Source organism: Protopterus annectens, chromosome 1.part1 (assembly GCF_019279795.1).
Source record: "Protopterus annectens isolate FY-2018-M chromosome 1.part1, PAN1.0, whole genome shotgun sequence".
NCBI lineage: Eukaryota > Metazoa > Chordata > Ceratodontiformes > Protopteridae > Protopterus > Protopterus annectens.
The window spans coordinates 1,435,587,167-1,435,612,130 of NC_056726.1; positions in this window are offsets into that span (position 1 = coordinate 1,435,587,167).

Below are 24,964 nucleotides of genomic sequence, written 5' to 3' on the forward strand. Positions count from 1 at the left end.
ATCTTACCTTCTCAAGAATGATGACATAATCAAATTCAATAATTGGCTAAGGTTTTGGTGTCATTTGAATGGGGTACAATATTTGTCAGCCTGAAAGAAAGTCCATGCTGCTTCTCTAGGAATGGTCTACACCTGTCTTCTCTAGGATTTTGAATACTGGCTAACACATTCTCAATCTACATAATACCTTACATAGGAAATGTCAGCCAGATATATCCACAAAAATAAGAGATCATAAAAAGGATAATATGAAGGTGATTCTGATCAATGAGAGGAGCCTAACCCAAAAATTCTATAACCTTCAAGCCATCCTCACCTTGGAGGATATAGACATTGATTAGTGACAGAGACATAATTTAAATCATCCAAGAGTATGCCAGGTGTACAGGGCTATAATGCCTCCCATACTTATTGACCATCTATTAGGCAGGAGGGAAAAGTTGGGGGTGTCCCAATGTTTATCTGAAAGTCTTACATCTAGGCTGGTTAAAAAGCATGATTCATTAGAACTTCTCCATGTCCAACTCACTATCAGTAAAGTCCCTTACCATATTATCACTAGCTATAGAACTCATTCTATAACCAAAGATAGTCACAACACCTTTTTACAAAAACTGAAGTCATTCAGCATTAAACCCAATACCATTTTCCTGCGTTACTAACTATCTAACTATAGACTAGGAAACAGAGATTTCTAGATTTTGTAAATGCAACTGCTCTTGAACAACTAGTGAGAGTAGCCAATATTCTTTACAATATTCTTACTAATATGGGTGGATCATACTCCATCCCTGGCATATCATCTTCATTCACCAGGTTAGACCATAAAATTGTTTGTCTTGAAACAAAATGGATACCTGAACTTCCAGTGATACCTAGAATGTTTAGAAATTTCTCCAAGACAAACTTTCTATTTCTAATTAATACCCTGGCAAGTTTTGAATTTCCACCAAACCATGCAAACTCCATAGAAAATGAGGAATCATGCACTACTAACTTGTACTGCCATAACAATAGCTGCATAGAAGCAGTTGTACCTTGTAAAAACAAGGGTAGGGTTAACCCCAGAAACAAACTTCCCTGCTCAAACCACCACATTAACAAGCTTTACAATAAAAGGAAGAGAATTATAGCCAAAATTCAAAAGAATAAACCACAGCAGGCAAGGTCCACCACCATGAAAATAAATAAACAACTCCTGGGTTTAATTAAAACCAAAAAGCTAAGTTTGAAGCAAAAATAGCTACTTAAGCAAACAACAAACACAGAGCCTTCTTTAGCTGTGCTTGCAACCACAGCAGAACTATGCAGCAATGTTCAGAGTTGATTGTGAATGATACCCTTACACCAAAGCTGAAAAAATAGCACACCTATTATTTGGTGAATTCAGCTTAAACTTCACCCTTCTCTCTACCTCTATCATGTCACAGGATATTCCAGTAACTGATACTCCCACACTTTCATGCAGGGACCAATTCCTGAAAGCACTGTCAAAGGTCAGAAATACTGCAGTAATACTAATACCTAACACTACTTCAAGATGTATCTTAAAAAGTATGAAGCACAATTTATCCACATTTCTCACAATGCTGTTGAACCTCAGCCTTCACAAAGGCTTTGTAATGAGCAAAAGGAGGAAATCAATGGTCATACCTCTGCACAAGGGAGAGCTATCCGTTGACCTGAGTAATTATCAACCCATAAATTTGACCAGCCTCATCTATAAGGTCATGGAAAGACTTCATGGAATTAAACAATAAGGACATAAGGAACCTCCAAGCATTAGACTCATCCTAGTTCAGGTTCTTAAAAAGCAGATCTCTCTTAATCAACTTAGTAAACTTTGAAAATGTCACCAAAGCACTGGATGAAGACAAGACTGTGCACACCACCTACCTAGACCTAGCCAAACTTTTTGACATACTACCTCACTCAGGCATAGTGAAGAAGCTTAATCAACTAGTACTAAAACCCTATCTCACCCATTGGACTTCCAACTGGTTCATACATTGGACTCTGGAAGTTAAGACAGGGGAAGCTACCTCCATGAAAATACCTGTCACCAATGCAGACCCACAGGTTTCCATGCAAGGACCTGCACTATTTGGCACTGACTTCTCTGAAGTAAATGCCAACACCAAGGGTCTCTGGCTGAGAAAGTTTGTAGATGACTGTAAGTTATGAGCAGTCATGGAATTCCTGAGTGAGTCAACCATTCTGCTTCAAGCATAGAACAGGCACCAGAGCCACAGACTAAAACTAAACACCAAAAAGTGCATTATTGAATATTTTAGCAAATCTAATACCCAAGGAAATTACCATATTCACAATATGTCCCAAAGAGTCTGCCCTGTAGTTTGGGATTTAGGAACATACATAGACAATACCCTAACATTTGACTGACATTTATACACAGTGGTAAGAAAATCATATCTTGCAAAGCTTTTAAGCAAAGGTATAACTTCCAGGTCCACTGATTACATTGTCCTCCTGTATCCTACTCTCATCAGGCCAGTCATTGAGTGCAATGTCCCCTTTTGCCATGTATCTGGCCAGACATATGGAAAAATGTGAATGTTTGTAGAGGTTCCTCACAAAGAAAATTGTTTGTCTTTTCGGCTTTTCCCGGTTAGGGGTCGCCACAGCGGAACTCCGGTCCGCTAATGATTGGCAGTAGATTTTATTATGGTGCTGAGTTGCCAGCCCAACGCCCAACATTCAGTAAAGGCACGCCCATTCATGCATGTCTTTCAGAGGCCACTCAACCACGGGGAGGACATGCAGTCTCCACAAAGAAGGAACTCCAGCCAAGAATCAAACAGGAGAACCTCTTGCTGTGAGGCGACAATGCTACCGCTGTACCACCGTGGCTTCCCTTCCTCACAAAGCAAATACAGGGCCTAAATCATATGTCCTAAACAGGCTGCCTCAAAACACTGCCACTGTACTTGGTTTCCTACAAACTGCTGAGAGGACACCCTTGTCAGGCCCATAACACAGACACTAACCCAGTACCAATGAACTTGATGTACATCTGAAAGTCAAATAGTATTAAAAATATACATTCTGAGGACCTAAGCTTCTTCTGCAATGTAAAGAGAATGGTTTGGTAAGATAGGTACATATCTCAGAAGCTACAACTACTCTGGAACAGACTTCCCTTCCATGCAAAGCAAAGTTCATACCTGTTCCTGTTCAAGTGTAGCCTGGACCTATGTATGGAAATGAGGAAATTTACCCAAAGCCTGCCCCTGTACATAACATTATGGACAAAGGCATCACCTAAATACCCTTTCCTTACAATGCATCCCTTAATAATATTTAATGGCATTACCATAGAAATGATCACTATCTCACCCCAAACTAATTATTATCCCATGGGTAGCATATAAATATAAACCATGAAATTTGGCAAGGATATCTTGGACTTGTGGGATAATTGGCTAGACCTAAATTGACTGCCAAAGGCAGTTAGCCTAGCATTAACCTATGATGATATAAGCTTCTGAACTATGTCTTATCACAACTCAGTGATACAGTGGAGCATTCATTTGGACTGGGAAAGGCACAGTTCTGTTGCCTGGCTGTGTCTACTGGTACCATGCAGAATAACCCCAGCATATGTGCTGAGATATTGCACCTGTCACCCCTGGGATTCCGAATATTGGCTAAGGCTCTTGCCACCCCCATAGTGCCTTTTTTAGGCAAGGCTCAAATTCTAAACCTACCACCCTAGAAAACAAAAACGTGAAGAAACTAAGGGTAATGCTGCTCAATGCCAGAAGTCTAAATCTCAAAATGCACGCACTCGAGGCCCTTCTCAGTATGGAGAACATCGATGTCTGTGCTGTGACTGAAACCTGGTTCAAGGCTCCTGAGAGCACCCCAGCACTATCAGGTTTCATCTCATATCATGCGTTCCGGCCCCAAAACCCAGACCACACCACAAAAGGAGGGGGTGTATCCATATTCATCAAGGATACCCACACCTCCAGGTTGGTGGCTACGCACGAAGCATCGGAAACCATCCAGGTGCAACTAACCATAGGCAAAACTGCTCTACAATTTGTAGCATGCTACAGGCCACCCTCTCAAACTCAGGAAACCCACACAGCCTTCCTGAAGACACTGGAGGGTATAAATGTATCACCAAACACCATCATATTGGGTGACTTCAACTACCCGAATATAGACTGGGAACATTACTCAAGCCCAAACTTTCTAGCCCAAAGGTTCCTGGAGTTCATAAATTCAAATGCCATGGAACAACTAGTCACCGTCCCCACAAGAGGAGAAAATATACTAGATCTCATCATCACGAACATGGGGACAAAATGCTCCACACGGAAGTATATCCCTCATTGGTGAGATCAGATCATAAACTAATCTCACTGGAAATTCACATCCCGCCCCCACCCCAAACAAAAAAGACCACAGTGAAGAACTTCTCTAAAGCAAACTTCACACTACTCAAGACAGGTGTGGTATCCTTCAAGGCCCCCGAGCCAATGGAAACCACAACCCAAGCTGCGGAAGCCCTTACAAATGCCTTCTATGAACACCTTCAGGACTGCATGGATCAGGCAATCCCAAATAAAACCAAGACTCTTTCCACCAAGGGCAAACATCCAGTCTGGTGGACCCCAGCCATAAACAAACTTTACAATAAGAGGAGAAAGCTATTACATGATAGAGCAAAATCCCAAAAAGGGAAGGCATCTTTGATCAGCACTAGCAAGAAACTACGATCCCTCATAAAATCATCCAAGGCCAACTTTGAGAGAAAAATTGCCATAGATTCAAGAAGACAATCATAAGGCCTTCTTCAGCTATGTCAGAAACCTGGGTGGAAACTCCCAGATATGCTCAGAATTAGTCCAAAATGATACAAAAATCACTGAACCCACAGACATTGCCAACATACTGGCAGACAGGTTCAGTGCAAACTTCACCCCCCTCTCCCCCCCAAAAGGAGAGATAACTATCCCAACTGAGAGTAGCCTCCCAGACATCTCAAATGCGCAGGTGAAAGCTGCTCTCTCTAAAGCTAAAAACACAGCATCAATGGGACCAGATGGGGTCCCCGGCTGTGTGCTACATGAACTCAATGAAGAACTAAACCCGCACATAAGGCAGCTGTTTAATCTTAGCCTCACCACAGGATATGTGCCCAAGGAGTGGCATATGGCAACTGTGGTCCCACTCCTCAAAGGTGTTGCCTCTACGGACCCTGGTAATTACCACCCCATAAGCTTAACAAGCCTGGTCTGCAAAGCTATGGAGAGGATCATAATGGAACTCATAAACAAGGACATAGGGGACTTGCAGACCTTGGACCCAACCCAGTTTGACTTTGTCAAGGGCAGATCTTGCCTTTTGAACTTGGTCGACTTCTTCGAAACAGTCACCAAGGCCATTGATGAGGGAAAGGCAGTCCATACAGCCTACCTTGACCTTGCAAAAGCTTTCGACACAATACCCCACTCGGGTATTATAGAGAAACTTACCAGCTTAAATGTAAACCCATATGTCACAATATGGGTTGCAAACTGGCTAAAGGACAGAACCCACAGGGTTAGAGTTGCTGGAGATATGTCAGACTCCAAGCCGGTTACAAGTGGAGTTCCACAGGGCTCAGTCCTTGGCCCCCTATTGTTCAGCATCTACTTCTCAGAAGTACAGGCAAACATAGGAGGACTATGGCTGACAAAGTTTGTGGATGACTGCAAACTGGGTGCCATAGTGGATAGTACATCAGACACAGACATCCTTCAGAGGGGTCTCACGGAAACTGATAGCTGGTGCCAGAGCCATGGCCTGAAGTTAAACGCAAAAAAGTGTATAGTCATACCCTTCGGGAAAAACAAGGTAACCCCAAGCTACCATATAGGTGGCAACCCACTAAGCACAGAAGAGGTTATCAGGGACCTGGGGACCCAGGTTGACAGTGGCCTCTCGCTTGACGCTCACGTTGCTAAAGTGGTTGAAAGACCTTCTACATTGCCCACCTGATCATGAAGGGATTCACATCCAGATCAAGTGAGGTCATTGTTCCCCTGTACTCTTCACTTATCAGACCAATGATCGAGTACAATGCCCCATTCGGGATGTATCTCACCCGACACCTGCAGCAATTGGAGAGACCCCAAAAGTTCCTCACCAAAAGGATAAAGGGACTCCAAAACCTGTCATATGCTGCCAGACTGAAGAAACTCCAACTCTATTCAGTTGCATACCGTCTGCTCAGAGGTGACCTGTGCCTGACATACAAGGCCATGACCAACTTCAAAAAAATGTACCAGTAGAGGAAGACAGCTCAGTCCTTGCTGGAAAATCAGATTTATTCACAACGACACGACAGGACAACCATAAAATGAAGCTCCAAAATAAGTCACAAGCACTAACGCTATGTCTACACACCTGCGTTTTCGTTTGTAACACAAGGCCATGACCAACCCGGAATTAATGGACATGCTCCACCTCAAAAAATCCAAATCCACCAAAACCACTAGAGCAAGAGACTTAAACCTTAGCACGGATATAAATAGGACATGCTGGAGGGATAGATTTATCACCCTGAGACTCCCCATGCTGTGGAATAAAATCCTGGTTCATGTGAGGCAGAGCACCTCGCTGGCTCTGTTCAAGAGAAATCTTGACCGGTGGATGGGAGATCGTAGGTTTACCCCGGGAATCATCTCTGTGTCACTACTGGACAGAGGCACAACAAACTAATGGGCACAGTATTTCTAACATAAGGGGCGGCGTAAGCCACATAACTTTGGGCTAGGCTTATAAATGCCCTAGGGCAGTTAGCCTAGTATAAACCTATGAAAGTATGAAACTATATTCACAGTGCATGCAGTGTTACACAATGTAATGTTGAGAAATGAAATTGTGGCATAGAAGACATATATGCAAGAGGAACATCCCCACCAAACCAGGTAGTGGAGGTTGAGACAGATGAGAATGAGAAGTCATTGGATGTTCAGGTCACAGAGAATGAACACACTAGATGAAGGTGGGCACAGTATGCTATGGCACTTGGCAAGAAGCAGTGAATGGCACATAGCTTTGGGCCATAGTAAAGCATAGATACTTCAGTAAATGTGATACATGGAAACCCAATACCAGACTTTGGTCACTCATGTATAGACTAGCCACACTATGAGTTAGGCATAGACAACCCAAGTAACAAAGTACAAAAGGCAAGACACCATTATAATTTTCACAGGAGTGGGAGGGATCATAAATGTGTAGTAATTTCCACAGGGAAATGTGTGATTGCAGTGGAAACTGAAAACAACACTGTGCAATGTGTTTCTGAGGTGAGAATAGAGTGGACAATTGTAAATGCTCTGGGAAGGGCATCTGTTACTGTACGTGTGTGTGTGTGTGTGTGTGTGTGTGTGTGTGTGTGTGTGTGTGTGTGTGTGTTTATGTGTGTTTTAAACTATGAACTGAATTGCCTTGTATGGGTATACTGGAACACAGCCTCTGTAGAAATCAGTTTGATATACAAATGACATATAATTCTTTACAAAATTCAAGCTAACCATGCTGGCATGCATTACAAATCCACTCCCCTACTTCTCCTGGCATAGCTGGCAATACCTCACATTGTCACATCTCTTCCCCCTTTGAAGACTCAAGGTATTCTTTCAAGTCCCCGTTGAGAAACGTGGCTTGAGAGGTATGGGCCTGTCTCGGAATACATTAACCCATTCCCTGTCTTAAGACAGGGTATGGGTTAAGACAGTGTTAAGACAGAGCATTGGCAGTACTAACCCCAGTATGGTGCTGCACTGTCATATCATATGCCTGCAACACTAGACTCCAGCTTAACAACTTGGCATTTTGCTGGCTGGCTCGATGTAGCCATGTTAAGGGATTATGGTCTGTATCTACTGTAAATTTCCTTCGACACAGATAAGGGTGAAGTTGCTGCAGTGCCTATACTATAGCTAAACATTCTTTTTCTATAGTATAGGCACTGCAGCAACTTCACCCTTATCTGTATCTACTGTAAATTTCCTTCGACACAGATAAGGGTGAAGTTGCTGCAGTGCCTATACTATAGCTAAACATTCTTTTTCTATAGCTGCACAACATTCCTCTCTAGGTTGGAGTATATGGCTGAGATATACGACTGGGTGCTCTTCTGCCTCTGAGGACACCTGGCTTAGTACAGCCCCCACCCCATGGTTTTGAAGCATTCACCTGCACAATAAATTCCTTGCTGTAATCTGGACAGGCTAACACAAGGGGTCCTCCCAAAATCCCTTTAAGCTTTTGGAATGCCTGCTCACAGGCTGGGGTCCACACTACCTTATCCAACCTGATTTTCCTTTTCAGGTCTATGAAGGGAGAAGCTATTGTACTATAATTGAGAACAAACTTTCTATAATACTCCACTGTCCACAAGAATGCTCTCACCTGCTTTTTGGTAACAGGGGCAGGCCACACCTGAATGACTTCCAGTTTGGCAGTTTCTGGCCTGATCTTACTACTCCCTACTCTAAGTCCCACATAGGAAACCTCTGCCATACACACCTGACACTTACTGGGCTTAATGGTCAACCCTGCCCTTTGCAGCCTGCCTGGACTTCCCTGACATGCCGAAGCTACTCATGCCAGAAATGGCTGTAAATAGCAATATCATCCAGGTAAGCAAGGTCATGATCTCCTGCTCCTTCAAGGTTACAATCATCCAGCCTCTGGAAGGTCACTAGGGCATTTTTCATCCCAACAGGCATATTTCTGAACTTGTATAATCTGAAAGGAGTCACAAAGGCTGACATCTCTAGTGGTAGATGTCAAGGGCACCTGCCAGTACCCCTTGGTCAGGTCAGAAGTGGTCAGATACTTAGCCCCACCCAGCTGCTCTAAGACTTCATCTGTCCTAGGCATGGGTTAAGCATCTGACTCTGTGTGACAATTTAGTTTCCTGTAGTCTACACAGACCCTGGTGCTGCCATCTTTCTTTGGTACCATCACCACTGGGGAGGCCAAGGGACTGTTGAACTCCTGGTTTAGCCTCAGTTTCAACATTTTCTGTATCTTCTCTATCAGAGTCTGTCTGACAAACTCAGGCACCCTGTAAGGGGTCTGCTTGATAGGCATTTAGGGTCCTGTATCCACATGGTTCTGCACCAGGTGGATGCACCCAGGTTTCCCAGTGACCATATCCACCAAACTCCTGTAACACTTTTCAGATTTCTCAAACCTGGTTAGGGAATATCCACTGGAATATTGCTACCCCTTCCACTGAGGTGTCAGTCCAAGCCTCACTGAGATCAGTCACCAAATCCCCCCTCAGACTCCTCCTGCCATCCACTGTAAATACTCAGTAGCAGGCCCTACCTATCATAGTAAGGCTTCATCGTGTTAACATGGTACAGTTTGTGCCCCTGCCTCCTGCCTTGCAGTTATACAATGTAGTTAACATAATTGATTTTCCTTACCCACTTTGAAGGGTCCCTCCCAAGCTGCCTGCAGCTTATTGTGTTTGACAGGAATGAGAACCATAACCTGCTGTCCCACGGCATACTCTTGGGCTTGAGCATTCCTGTCATACCATACCTTTCTTTACTGTTGAGCTCCTGCCAGGATCTCCTGGACTAAGCCAATGATCTCTCTAAGCCTTGTCCTGAGGTTTAGGACATATACCACAATAGACTCCTTGTGGGATTCACAATCACCATCCCAATCATCATGATGCAACTCTAAAGGCCCCTCACCCTATGCCCATACAGCAACTCAAAGGGTGAAAAACCTGTGGATTCTTGAGGTACCTCTCTGCATGCAAACAGCAGAATGGACAAATATTTGTCCCACTCTCTCTCTTTCTTAAAATGGTCTGCAAATGCCTGTACTATAGTCTTTAGTGTACAGTTTAACCTCTCCACAAGACCATTAGTCTGGGGGTGGTAGGGGGTGGTCTTTAAGTGCTTCACCCCACAGCACTTCCACAGAGAAGCTAGCAGGTCTGACATGAAATTGGCACCTCTGTTAGTCAATATTTCTCTCTAGAAACCTACCCTGCTGCAAATATCTAACAAAGCATTTGCCACCTTCTTTGCCTCAATGGAGGACAGAGCCACTGCCTAAGGTTATCTAGCAGCATAATCTACTACCACCAGGATATACTTCTTCCCTGTGAAACTTGGGTACTCAGAGGCCCCACAATATCTAAAGCTATCCTCTGAAATGGCTCCACAGTCACAGGCATAGACATGAAAGGGGCCTTGAACTTGTTTCCTGTCTTGCCTACTTTTTGGGACTGCTCACAGGTCCTGCTGTACCATATTACATTCCTTGTAATCCCAGGCCAATAAAAGTTCTGCATAATGTCTCTTGCTATGCTTTATGCCCGTGTGACATTCAGAAAGAATGTCATGGGCTATGGCTAGAAGTGTCAGATGATAGGCTCTAGGCACTACCAACTGCTGTATTACCTCACCCTCTATCCCTCCCTCAGGGATCCCCTTTCTATACAGTAAGACTTTGTTCCAGTATACAGACTCCCCTCTTCCCTGAAAATCAGGTGCTTCCCTAGCTACCTCCCTCAAGCCAATTAGTATAAGGTCTGTGAACTGAGACTGTCCCATCTCTATCTTTGTAACTCTTCCCAGCTCCCCTTCTGCAGAACATCTCCTATCCTCTGACAGCAGTGCCTCACTGTCAGCCTGGGTACTACTACTCACCTCTGCCCTTGTAGTCACTCTGTGAAAGAGAATATCAGATCTGATTTTGTTAATTCTCATTCATTCCTTACGTATGGGGTATCGGTTCTGAGCTCGGAACCAAGCCGGCCATTTTCCAAGCTCGCGACAGCTTTAAACTCTCGAGCTAAACTCTTACCCACAAACCCCCTCTTCCTGTTATCTCAGATTTCATTTGTCACATTGCCATTCGGTCATGTCAAGCTACTTCTCTTGAGCTATGTAGAGTCAATTGTTTTTTAATTGCTTTACAAATTACTTTTCTGTCAGAAAAGTTGATATTTTATTATCTCTTGCCCTATCGTATCTAGCGTTCATAATTTTCTCTGGTTAATTTTTTTTCTGTCCTTTACTGACCCTTTTTACCGAGAGGTAATTTCTTCTTACCATCATTGGTAATCCCTTTCCATTTCCCTTTCATACCTTCGGGTACTCTTTTGTACCATTGTTGGTACTTTTCTATTTATTAATATGGCAGATAAAAAGGGTAGTCCGTGGTTTAAGCAATGTTCTGATTGTGGACACAAACTGCCTACTTCTGATGCACACTCTATGTGTTCATTGTTTGAGAGCTTCCTATTTATCTGTTGAACCACCTCGTAATATATGTGAAAACTCTTCTAATAGAACTTTGTTAGAAAGGAAAAATAAGCTGTTACTGAAGGGACTTCTAAAATCTCCCTTTCAGAGGCTATTTCTGGGCCAGAGGTCTCATCCCCTCCCGAAAGCCCATAAGAAAATGAATGTTTCTACTAAGGCTAAATCCTTGCCTTCCTCCCCGGCTGGGGACTTTCACCAACCAAAATCTAAAAAGGCTAAAATTTCGTCTCCGGAGCTCCGTCATTCAGCCCCAGTGCTTTTGGTGCCCAGAACGTCAGCACTGAGGCCTTCAACTCCACTAGTGATTTTGGCTCCGTCCTCTCCTGCAACATTCTACACATCGGCACCAAGGGGCTCCTCAGTTCAGACCTTTACCATTGTATCGGCACCGACCATTCAGTCAGTGCAGACCTTGGCCGTGTCGGCTCCGAGATCTTCCATGGAACCGAAGCCTTTATTAATGACACCAGTTTTGTCGGTTCCAATTTCGGCACTGACAACCACTTCGGCACCGATCCCTGTGTCAGTGCAGACAATCACATCGGCACCAATGATTTCTTCGGTGCAGACTACAGTAGTTCAGTCTTTCTCAGCACCGTTGTCCTCGGTGAGATCAGATGAGATGGGCACCGACTCTGCCACTTTTGTGGACAGGCCTGTTTCTCCCTCAGTGTCTGTGAGGTCCACTAGAAGTCTTTTTGAACATGATGTGTTGCGTCTTGTGAACCAGGCATTCTTGGCCAGAGGTATTCCACCCCCCAGGAACTATTCTTCCTTGGGAGGTGATCACCCATCTCCAAAGACACCTTCTTATTCTCCTCCTTCATTGCCTTTAAAGTCCATGGATATAGTACAGTCTTCCCCTTCTGCAGTTCCCTTTATGGATCTCACTAACGAATTGCAGTTGCCTTCATGGCTGGAAAGTTTTGCTACAACCCAGGATGTCAGCTGTGATACGCATAGCTTACTGCTCCACAGCCATCCAGGAACTCCGAGTCTGCAGGCTGAACCACTTAGAGGTGCAGTGCCCCCTGTCCTTGACATACACTCCTCTCCGGGTGGACCAGCCTTCCAACTGATGGAGAAGGCTTTCACTGCTGCTGGCGATACCGGACTGTCTATACCTCTGTCCTCCTCTGGTACACTGGCTTCACATGTCGCACCTAGCGGACACCGGGTGCAAGGGCCTCAGGGCATATTCCCTCAGGAATCCCCTTTTCCGTTGTCTTCCCCAACTTTTCCTGCTGAGGAGGTCCACCAGAAAAGTTCATGTAAGAGGAAGCACATGGACTCCACAGAAGAGTCTCTCACCGAAGACACAGATTTCGATGAGGGGGAAGGATCCCCTCGGTCACCCTCTGAGGTATCCTTTAGCGATATCCTTGAAATCCTGAAACAGAGAGGTGACTGGCAGCCCTCTAATCCGACCCCTGAGGAATCTGTGTTCCTGCAGGCTTTTTGCGCCCGGCCCCCTACCTCCTGGGTTACTCCACCTGCCGATGAACTTGTCAAGTTCATCATGCAGTCTGCTTGGAAGGCCCCTGATATGGTTGAAGCTATTCCCCGGAAGCCAGATAAGATCTTGTCCCCTCCTGCTTCAGACCCCCATTGGTCCAAAGGTCTTCCTGTAGATGCTTTGGTGGTGGAGGCTGCAACAAAAAGGGATCTGGCAGAAGAAGAAAGCCAGACTGTCCATCTGCCTAACAGAGAGTCCCGGGCTTTGGACAGAATAGGGAAGCACACCTTTGCTTCAGTGACGTTTGCTCTCAGGTCCCTGAATTATATGGCATATTTTACCAGGCTTCAAATGGATCTGGTTTCTGAGCTCTCTGAAACCTTGGCTGGTGCAGTATCTGATGAGGTCTGTGACAAAGTGGCCTCTCAGCTGGCCACCATTGAGTCTATATCTAACTTCTCTATGCGATTGATATCTCATGCATCAGAAGTAACAGCTAGAGCGGCTGTGGTCTTGAGACGACATGCCTGGATGCACTTGTGCAACTTCGCAGAACCTTTTAAGTCTTCCTTTCTTAATGCCCCCATTGAGCCCTCCTCATTGTTTGGGCCCAAAGTTAAAAGCACACTGGCCAGATGTGAACAAGACGGTAAGACCCTTTCTGCCATAGGTGTCCATTATTCTTCCCATCAACGTGCTTTCTCCCAAAACCAAAAGAGTGGGAAGATATGGTTCAAGAAATCTCAGGGTCCTTTTCGTGACACACAGGCCGAGTTCTCCCCCAGAGGCAGGGGGGGAAACTCACAGGGAAGACACCCCTTTTGGGGCAGAGGGGGACCGCATAACCAGGGTTCCAGGGATTCTTTCCCTGGTCAATCCTACCAGCACCCCTGAAGAGCGGCCCAACTCCTTTCCTCTGTTGGTGGTTGGGGGATGTTTCTCCTTGTACCCTTCTGCCTGGCTAACCATCACCACCAATTCTTGGGTACAAAGGATCATAACCAGAGGTTATCATATCCTCTTCAATCTTTGTCCTGTCCCTTCAAAAAATCTTCCAGACGTTCCACCCAGTCAAAGGGAAGAAGCAGCACTAGAGATAGAAAAGCTGCTAAGAAAAAGAGTCATCCAAATAGTCCCTCCAGACCAGATAGGATCCGGATTCTACTCAAGACTATTTTTGGTGGCAAAGAAAACTGGGGACTGGAGACCAATTTTGGATCTCAGTGTATTGAACAAGTTTGTGAGAGTACAAAAATTCCGGATGGTCACTATACAGTCTATCCTCCCGCTTTTGAAAAATGATGATTGGATGTGCTCTATAGATCTTCAAGATGCACACTACCACATAAAGGTGGACAGGCCATCACAATGATTTCTGCGCTTCCGTGCGGGAGCCAGTCACTACCAGTTCAGAGTACTACCCTTCGGACTCTCTACAGCCCCCAGAGTGTTCACAAAGTGCATGGCAGTTGTCACAGCTCACTCGTGATTTCAAGGATTCCAGGTGTTTCCATACCTAGACGACTGGCTCATTTCTGCCCCCACCAGACATCTATTGGAAAAAGCCCTGGCATACTCTCTCCTTGCTGCTCAAAGGCTAGGCATAACTATAAACTGGCAGAAATCCAATCTCACCCCATCTCAGTCGGCAGAATTCATAGGGGTTATCTTGGACACAAAAAACTGCAGAGCTGCTATTCCAGAGCACAGAATTTTAAGGATAAAGCAACAACTAATTCTAATCCTTTCAAAGGAAAAATCCATGGCTCACTCGGTCCTACAGCTGGTGGGTTCCATGGCAGCCTCCAACACCATTGTTCCCCAGGCCAGGTTTCACATGAGGCTTCTACAATGGCTACTGCTCACCCAATGGTATCCTTTTCAGCATCCTCTTTCAGCCATGATTCGAGTAACCCACAGGTGCAAACAGGATTTAAATTGGTGGATGTCACACAATCTCTCTCAATGGTCTCTCCCCCTTTCCCCCCAGCAACCCAAGGCCACAGTGACCACGGACGCCTCCCTGATGGGGTGGGGGGGCTATGTCAGGGACAGACAGTCCAAGGCACTTGGTCCCAACTGAAGACCCATCTGCATATAAATGTTCTAGAGCTGAGGGTGGTGCTTCTGGCATTGCAAGCATTCCATCCCCTGCTGCCGTCTGGGATAATTGCAATTCAATCAGACAACATGGTGGTTGTCTGGTACATCAACAAGCAAGGTGGAACCAAATCTTACCCACTTTGTCGAGAGGCCATGAGGATATGGCAATGGGCGATGGCTACCAGCCATTTTCTTCTAGAAACACACATTCCCGGGAGTTCCAACATGATAGCAGACAGACTCAGCAGGTGCATTCTGCAGCCTCACAAGTGGTCCCTGAATCCTTTGATAGCGGCGGAGATCTTCCACTGCTGGGGCCGTCCTTGCTGCGTCCTCTTTTCATCCCCAGCCAACTACAAATGCAGCAACTACATTGCCCTGATTCCCCCTCTGGGACAGTCTCCCAGGGTTGCTCTAGTCCACGATTGGGCCTTGGGTCTTCTCTACGCTTTTCCGCCATTTTCTCTCATTCCTCAGTTTCTGAAGAAAGCCCGGCAGTTGAAGAGCAAGGTAATCCTCATAGCACCATATTGGCCATGACAGATTTGGTTCCCATTCCTTTGGCCTCACCTACTAGATCGACCATGGATCCTCCATCCAATCCCAGAGTTGATCTCACACCCACAGAACCTGATTCATCCCTACCTGAACAGCCTGAAGCTAACGGCTTGGCTACTCCAATTCCCTTGATTGCCAGGCAGAATGATCTTTCTTTAGCAGTACGTGATATTCTCATTGTTTCTCATACGTTCTCCACTAGAATTACTTATGTGAGCAAGTGGAAAAGATTTACCTGTTGGCTGAAAGATAAAAAAGTAGACCCATTTTCAGCACCAGTGTCGATAATACTAGACTATCTGGCCAACCTGTTTCAATCGGGTCTATCGGCCTCTAACATTAGAGTTAATTTAGCTGCAATTTCTAATTTTCATGAGGGTGTCCAAGATTCCTGTCTTATGTCCCATAAATTGTGCAAGACCTTCATAAAAGGTGTGAATCATCTGAAGCCACCTTTTAGAGTACCTATTCAACCATGGGATTTATCACTAGTTCTACAAGCTTTGACAATGGCACCTTTTGAACCAGCCTTTTCTTGCGACCTCAAGTATTTGTCATGTGAAATCTTGTTTCTGGTCACTATTACTTCTGCCAGATGTATTTCTGAACTTCAAGCTTTATGTATCAAGAGTCCATACTTGATTTTTCATAGAGATAGAGGGTCTCTGAGAACTAATCCATCATTTCTGCCTAATGTGATCTCTGAAATGTCCATTAATCAAACCATTGAATTGTCAGTTTTCTTTCCCAACCATTCAAACAGAGGAGAGTATTGCCTACATACCCTTCATATACACAGGTAAATCTGTTTTTACCTCAACAGGACTAAATCTTTTCGTAAATCTGACCAGTTATTCTTGATCTTTTCTGGATTTAGATTAGGATCGGCTGTTGCTGAGGTCACATTAGCTAGATGGTTGAAGGACTGTGTGACCTTTATTTACACACAATGTAATATCTCGTTGCTTGCTACCATGAATGCTCATTCAACTAGGTCGGTGGCAACTTCTGCTGCCTTCCATGTCAGAGCTTCTTTACATGATATCTGTGCAGCCGCAACTTGGGCTACACCTCATACCTTCATCAATCATTACAAATTGGATTTGGCCTCCAGGGGAAGAGCATCTTTTGGTTCTATGGTGCTCAGGAATGTCCTTTCATGAGAGCCTCCCAGGATTAGAGGTAGCTGGGGACTCTGTCCCATATGTAAGGAATGAACGAGGATTAACAATATCAGATAAAGAAGTTATGTCTTACCATAACATTCCATCTGTAATGTTGATCCTCTTTCAGTCATTATGACCCTCCCTCCTTCCCCCTCATGTGGTTTCTAGTGGATCTCACCATCCAATTCTCTTAGGTTATTTGACCAGAGGTAGCCTCTACCTTCTTTAATTGCAAACTCAATCTGAGGTAACAGGGAGAGGGGGATTGTAGGTAAGAGTTTAGCTCGAGAGTTTGAAGCTGATGTGAGCTTGGAAAATGGCCAGCTTGGTTCCGAGCTCGGAACCGATACCCCATATGTAATGACTGAATGATGATCAACAATACAGATGGAATGTTATGGTAAGACATAACTTCTTTTTCCTACCAGCAGCTGTGACTCATCTTTAGGCTCACTGCTACAGGGTAGTTCCATCCCTGAAATAGCAACCTCATCAGCCCTGGCTTCAGGTGTGGAGTCTGTTTGGGTCTACCCCAGGCTATCAGACCCACATGCCTGACTCCAAGCCTGACTGCATGTAACTGCATGAACACAAGGTAGTGAATTATCAGAATCATTCCCTATCAAGACATTTGCAGGGATATCCTCAAACACACATACTTGCTTGCTTCCTTTTCCACTCTCCCAGTCAATCCCAAAGGCATTTGGAATGGGGTCCCTCATAAATCTCTGATGGGAGTGGACTTCCCAAGCAAGTACTGCTCCTTTTTAACCACTGCAGGCTTCACAATGGTTATGTCAGAGGCTGTGTCTCTCTTAACAGTGACCTATTTTCCATTGACTAAGATAGGAAGTACCCTCTGGTGATAGTTTGCTACTTCTGTTGTCTCCAGACAATGTACCACTGGCATACAGTTATTCCCACTTGCTGGCTCCCCCACCTTTTGTCCCAATCTTGCCTCCATGGACATCTATATGGTACATGTCACCACTGGTTACATTTAAAACATTTAACCCTTAATCCTGGCCATGTACCTGAACTAGTGGCTTCCCCTGTAAATGGTGGACTCTTTTGGGGTGTTTTATGCTGCTCACCATGGATTCTCTTATATCCATGTGCAGCACTGGTTATCCCCTTCTTGTGCAATGATGCCCTGCTTGCTAAGTAGAGATCCCCTATTTTTCACCAACTCATTTGCAGAGTTACACTCTCGATCTGCCCACCAGACTCTCATGTCCTCAGGCAAAGTACTAACCAAAAGGTCTGCCAGCCCTTCAAAAGTGGTGACCTGATACCCAGTCACCCACCTACGAAAATAAGTGCTTAACTCAGCAATATAATCACACACACTTTCATCTGCCATGCGTCTATGCTCACAAAACTTTTTTCTATAAGCTTCAGGTGTTAACTTAAAGCATTCAAGTAAACATTTCTTTACTTTGTCATTTAAACAGTCATTATCAGACAATTTAGAAACAGTATTTACAGCTTTACCATGGAGTAAGGGGGTCAGGAATCATATCCACAGCCCTTGGTCAACCTGTTTACATACCCTTTCAAATATATGAATGAAAGTATTAAAATATCACCCTCTGCAAACTGTGGAAGAAATTTACTGACCTTTATTGCTTTTGAGTTTCAGTTATTCCCTTCCCCATAATCTCCATGACCCTGGCAAAAAGTCAGTATCTCCCTTTCATGTTGATGTTGCTTCTCATATTCTTCGGCTCCAAATGCCCCAGTGTCTCATTTTCTTCAGTTTCCAAATACCACAATCTCTCTGCTAATTCTAATTCCATCCATTTTGCCTAATGCAGTCTATCCTTTTCTTCAGCCCCCAAATGCCACAGACTCTGCTGATTCTAAATCCAAATGTTTGGCCTCCAGTTCAAGTCTCTTTAACTTCAGATGTTTTTTTAAGTCCTCTGGGGAAAAGGTGAACTGTCCTGTTTATGTTCACTGCAAATTCTCATCACCAGACTGATTATTCTCCTGATTGCAGGTCTGAGCTGTGATTAAGGCTGAAATAATTTTCTCTTTAGTCTGGTTGGCATGCATCAGTCCTTTGGCTTTGCACACCTTGGTCAACTGGTTCTTTGTCAGCTTGCCATAATCCTCTGCTGACATCTTTGCCTGCTTTCCATGACTAAATCAAACTTTCAATAAAAAAATAAATAAAACTGTTGTGAAGTGAAACTCTGAATGTTTACCTTGTGGCTGCTCTGAAGTGAAACTCTGAATGTTTACCTTGTGGCTGCATTACAGTACACCCATCTTCAGTGACAACTGCCTACACACTACATAAGTTCAATTAATATCAACACCACTGCCTCCAATATGTGATGTCTCCTCTCTTGGGCAGTTATCAAGGAGCCAGAATCCTCACCATGAGTACTGGAGAGGAGTGTTTACTTTGAACAAAAATAGATAACCCAGTATTTCCATATGCAGTTCTCTGCATCAAGCACAATGTCCCTTTGGAGTACACAAGAAACACACTAAGTCTGAGGTCTGGTTCCTCTCACTCTCTCTTTCTCCAGATCCCAGTAACACTCCCCAGTGGCACAGCTGTAGGGCTTCGTCCTCTGCCAAGTGTCCAAGCCAAGTCCACCTCTGTGAAACCAGTGCTTCATGTCCTTGCTCCAAGCAGCTGACACACACGCGCTCTTTGAGATTTGGTTTACACACACACACACACACACACACACACACACACACACACACACACACACACGCACACACATGCATGTACACACACTCAAGCGCAAGGCTGGCACAGATTTACTAGCTATGCCCCTTTCTGCCCAGACTGTAAGGTTGCTACTGCCACCAGACACTCTAAAGCCATTTACTCTACAGTACCTAATTATACTGAGTGAAATTAATAATACAAGTACTAATGGTTGGCCAATGCAGTAAGGTTTCCAAGAGTGGCAACAGTGTCACCAAATAAATATAAGTCCTGCCAAAGTTTAAAATATTCTCTATAGAAGTATCCACAATGAAAAGTTTAAATATATTTAGTTATAAGTAATAAAAGAATGTGAACATTCTAAATATCTATTTACAATAAATACCACAGTTTCAATCACAGGAAATATTAAAAATAACACAGGTGGATAGGTTCACACAGTTATAGGAAAAACAATACTTAACTAATTTCACAATATTTCCTGACTGATCTAAATAATTATTCCCTAGTTACTTACTGGAGCAAGGCAAGATGAAGTAGATGAGAGATCCTTCTTTGTCAGGTTGCAAAGACAGAGTGCAATGAGACTTCATTCTCACCTAGTACTAAAACCTCATTTTTAGTTATAGATTTCAGAGGGACATGACATACATCTGATCATCTGACTTCTGGTTCCCATGCTTCCCCGTTGGCTAGAAGCTGTCAGGATTTAGTACATATATCTCAATAATGCATACACACAGAGCCTTGCTAAGATCTGCTGCAGCTCCTGGAAGTCATAAAACAATTTCAAACCTCCTCCCTTACAGAGTAGCAATTAGTTCACCCCAACCACAATGCAGGAAGCTTCCTGGTAAAGACTTTTTGTATCTGGCTGCATTGAGAACTGTAAGATACAATCTTTATGGCCTAAGGCAAGTAATTTAACTTCAAAGTTTGTGATTAACCTCTACTCTTCCAGTATAATTTCTTAAAACATATCCATTTAAACAGTCAGAATAATACATGCATATTTTTTGTCCAGCAAGGAATAATGTTGCTACACTTTTAATATAAGCAGCTTAACAAGTACATTTTTTCAACACAAGCATCTGTACAAATCAGTTTGATATACATGCCATATAATTCATTACAAAATTCCAGCAAGCTGTGATGGCATATGTTACACATCCAAATGCCCTACTTCTCCTGGCTTAACTGGCAATACCTCACATCATCACACTGGTCAGCATTCTTCTGGCCAGATAGCTGTTGCTATAAGATTTCCTTCTCCACATGAAAGAGCTTGGATTTTCATAACTTTCCTTTGACAAGCATGATACTGGGTGGAGAAAGATTGATCTGTATGAGTGCTACTAAAGGTCTGTGGCTGACAATGTTTGCTGCTGACTGCAAACTGGGAGGGGTCATAGAATCTCCAAATGATGTCAGCATCCTACAAGACGGTCTTACACAAACAAATGATTGGTGCCAGAGTTATGGCCTTAAACACAGTGCAAAAAATGTATTACCATTTCTTTCAGTAAGAGCGGTGTTCCTGCTAACTACCACATCAATAGCAACAACTTAAGTAAGCACTCAGTAGTGAGAGACCTGGGCACACAGGTTGAGAGTGGCCTTACCTTTGACCACCATGTCTCCACAGTAGTAAGAAGGGCATTCTATAATGCTCATCTCATAAGTAAGGGCATTGCCTCCAGAACATAAAGAAGTCATAACCTCCCTGTATGCTTCCCTCATCAGGCCAATAATTGAGTACAATGCCCCTTTTGGTATGTACCTTTCCAAGCACCTCCAGCAATTGGAGAGACCACAAAGGTTCCTCACAAAGAAATTTCAAGGTCTTCAAAATCTGATCTATGTGGATCATCTGAAATCACTGTCACTTTATTCTGTTTCATACAAACTACTCAGAGGTGATTTCTGCCTATCATACAAGGCAATTTCTGACCCTGCATTCTTGGAAATGCTGCATATCTGTAAGTCAAATGGTAGACAGGTTAATCACTCTAAAGACCTTAACCTGGTAGATGACATTAATAAAACCTGCTGGAAGGACAGATTTGACTCCCAGAGGTTACTACACATTTGGAACAGAATCTCACTTCATGTCAAACAGAGCACCTCAATGACCCTCTTCAAACACAATCTCATTGATTGGATTGATGACTGTAAATTCACCCTGGGAGTTCAACCTGTGGCCCTCATGGACATGAGCTATAGGTGTTGATCATGGAAATAAGGGTAAGAACTTGGCTAGGCTTGCAAGGGCCCTATGGCCATTAGCCCAGTAACTTCCTATGATCTTATGATCCTATGTCACTATGGAATGCTTGTAATATGAGTATATGTAGTCTACAACTGTACATGTGTTGCTGTCATGCTAATATATACACATAAGTGTTTGCCAGATATTCATACCTGACTTTATGGCATTGCCACAGACAACTATCTCCATCCCCCCAAAATGCCTTTCCACAACTATACAGTGCAACAAAGACAATCTGTCAGGTAACCCTCTACTGTATGTCCACTATGTGTCCCATTTAAAAAATCATAGCTATTCAGGCATAAATCAGCTGTTACTGTAAGTAGTAGCAGTTACCCACCTGCCAGTAGACACTAAGCCTGAAATGCAGTTTGTATTCAGCTATACAGCTGCAGCTGTGTTAGTTTTCTGGTCTCCACAAGACTCATCCTGATACAGAAGCACTGAACATACATGTCTAAGAAACAAAGTAAAATGTGTAGTTCATGATGACTCAGTGTGGTTATGCATGCGATCCCAGTACATTACACATTTACATGTACATTTCCCATCTTTCAAATACAACTGCAGACCCCATTTCTAAGATATTGGTAAGATGCCCTTCTACACAGTTGACTCTCTATGTAAACATTTCACAATGCTTTGGGATGGAATCTTTAAATGCTGCCTTATAGAATTCTTATTGCATTTCCTTCTAGTAATCTTTCTTATTACTTGTGTAACACCTACCTTGCTTTTCTGTCTTTTTTTAAAATGTCTGTCAATACATTTAAAATGTATTTCCTCACAGTATATGCACAAAGAAAACTTCAGTGAAATAGGGCAGCAAAAACAATGCAGGTAAAATGTAGAACCTATCCTACATAATACTGCTACCTTCCTCCTTCCCAGTCTTCTTCACACAGCAACTTTCCAATCAGTCCTGTACATCTTTGACTTAATATGCAACAAGCCTCTAAACAGCTGCCAGTACTGATATAGTTTTGGACTCCATCCACAATGTTTATACAGATGAGAAGGGAAACCTAGGCAACTGCCTATGGCCTAGTGCTAGCTAGGAAACCCAACCATAACAAACACTGAATAAAAAACTCTACTGGTCACTATAGAGCATCAACTTCAGTCTCTTTGATTGAATGACAATCTAAACCAATGAGAGAGAGAGAGAAAGACTTCATGGAGCTCAGATCAGATTAGTATGGTCTTTTGCTACTTAAGAACAGCAGTAATTTTAGATTTATTTTTAAATGAAGTCTTATGTTGCAGTGGGAGTGGGAGTGGAATGAAATGGAAGTCATATTTTGTAGTGCAGAGCAAAAGCTTTGGATTTTGTTTTCTAAGATGTAGTCTTATTATGCAGGATGCAACAATCACACAGGTGTATGATTATCAACTACACAGTCTTGTTATGTAGATCTTGTTTGTCTGTAATGCCCCTGTCTGGTTAAAAGGGGTTAACAGAGTTAAATCCTGTAACTTACATCGCTGGGTGGCTAGACCTGCCGTGGTAGTTCATTCAACCATTCACTCACACACACATTCTCACCTATGGCTAATTTAGATTGTCCAATCCACCTACTGCATGTCGTTGGAATGCGTGAGGAAAATGGAGCACCCAGAGGAAACCCACATGACGGCAGGGGAACATGCAGACTCAGCACAGAAGGTACCCCATATATATATATATATATATATATATATATATATATATATATATATATATATATATATGGGTCTACTTCAAAAACCAGAAATCCCACTTGCACGACATTCATATAATTGAGATGACAAAGCCAACACTTCAGAAGACCAGCTGCCCGGAACACCATCTTTCAACTCCAGGTAAGTAACCACTTAGCCAACCTGAAAAAAAAAATTACAATTGAAACAAACTAAACACACCTATGTGGGGAGGAGCTGCACCTCCTCCAACTAAATATCCTAACTCCGAGATCACAGTACATTGGGGTAAGGGGAAAGTTCTCCATGGTGGCCAAGAGGTTACTTACCTGGAGTGAAATGATGGTGTTCAGGGATGTCAGTATTATGGATTTCTGGCTTTTTCGTCTCAGAATTTTAAAAGTAAGGTAGGGGGGATTTGTGGTTTGTGAAGTTGACTCATATATATATATATATATATATATATATATATATATATATATATATATATATATATATATATATATAGGGTCACTACATAATCTCGAAATTTTGAAATATCAAATTTCAAAATCGCAAGACCACATAGCTAAAACCCGTAAATACCAAAAGACCAGAAGTATGAATTTCAAAATCCCGAAGTTCGGAGATGTTGAAGTAGTGCTTCTGATGTTATGGTTTGTGAATGGATAGGTGGAATTTAAGATAAGTATCTATGTTTGAGTGTGTTGGTTAGAGGCTTTAATGTGTGTGCAAGTGTGTGTTGTGACTGTGATGTGCATGTGCAAGGGGAATGTAGGTGTGTCGTGGTGATTTTGTTTGTTTATCTCTGTAGTATGACCTTGGAGTTAGAATATTTAAGTAGGGGGGTGTCAGGGGGGCTTTCCCCCTGCTTGTATTTAGTGTAGGTTTGTGCGTTTGTGTTTCAGGTGAAGGTGTCTGTATGTGTATGTGAGTGGTGCATGTTTAGTATAGTGTTTGGGATTTTAAATTTTGTGCTTCTGGTCTTCTGGTCTTTTTTGGTATCTGGTCTCGGGATTATGGGCTTCGGTATTTTGGGTTTTCAGTCTTATCTACTGAACCCATATATATATATATATATATATATATATATATATATATATATATATATATATATATATATACATATATATATATGGGTCTACCTGAGATGGTCGACAAGCCATTTGGTCGACAGGCAGATTTTTCCCCCTCCTCAATGTTGTGCGACCCTGGAGTTGATATATATAGTTAAGGGGGTGGGGGGCACAGCCCCACATTAGGGGTGAAGCCCCCCACATAAAACTGCTTGTCGACCAAATGAACTGCTGACCAAATGAAAGTCGATCATATGGCCTGTCGACCATGTGATAGGGATCCATATATATATATATATATATATATATATATATATATATATATATATATATATATGCACTGTATGTATATACACTTAATATATACTTAATGAGCTGTCTTTCATCTTTACATAGGTGGGTGGGTACTAGGCTATCTGCCCGAAGGCATTTATAAGCCTAGCCAGAATATGTTGGCTTTCGCCGTCCCCTTAAATTAGTTCCCTGTGCCTCTGTCCAGCAAAGCCACTGAAGTGATCCCCGAGGTAAACTTTCTGTTTCCCATCCACTCGTATAGGTTCATAGGTGGGTACATGTTTGGTGGAGGAGGAGAGGAGGGAGAACATTTATATATACTGTAAATTACAATATTTTAAAAATC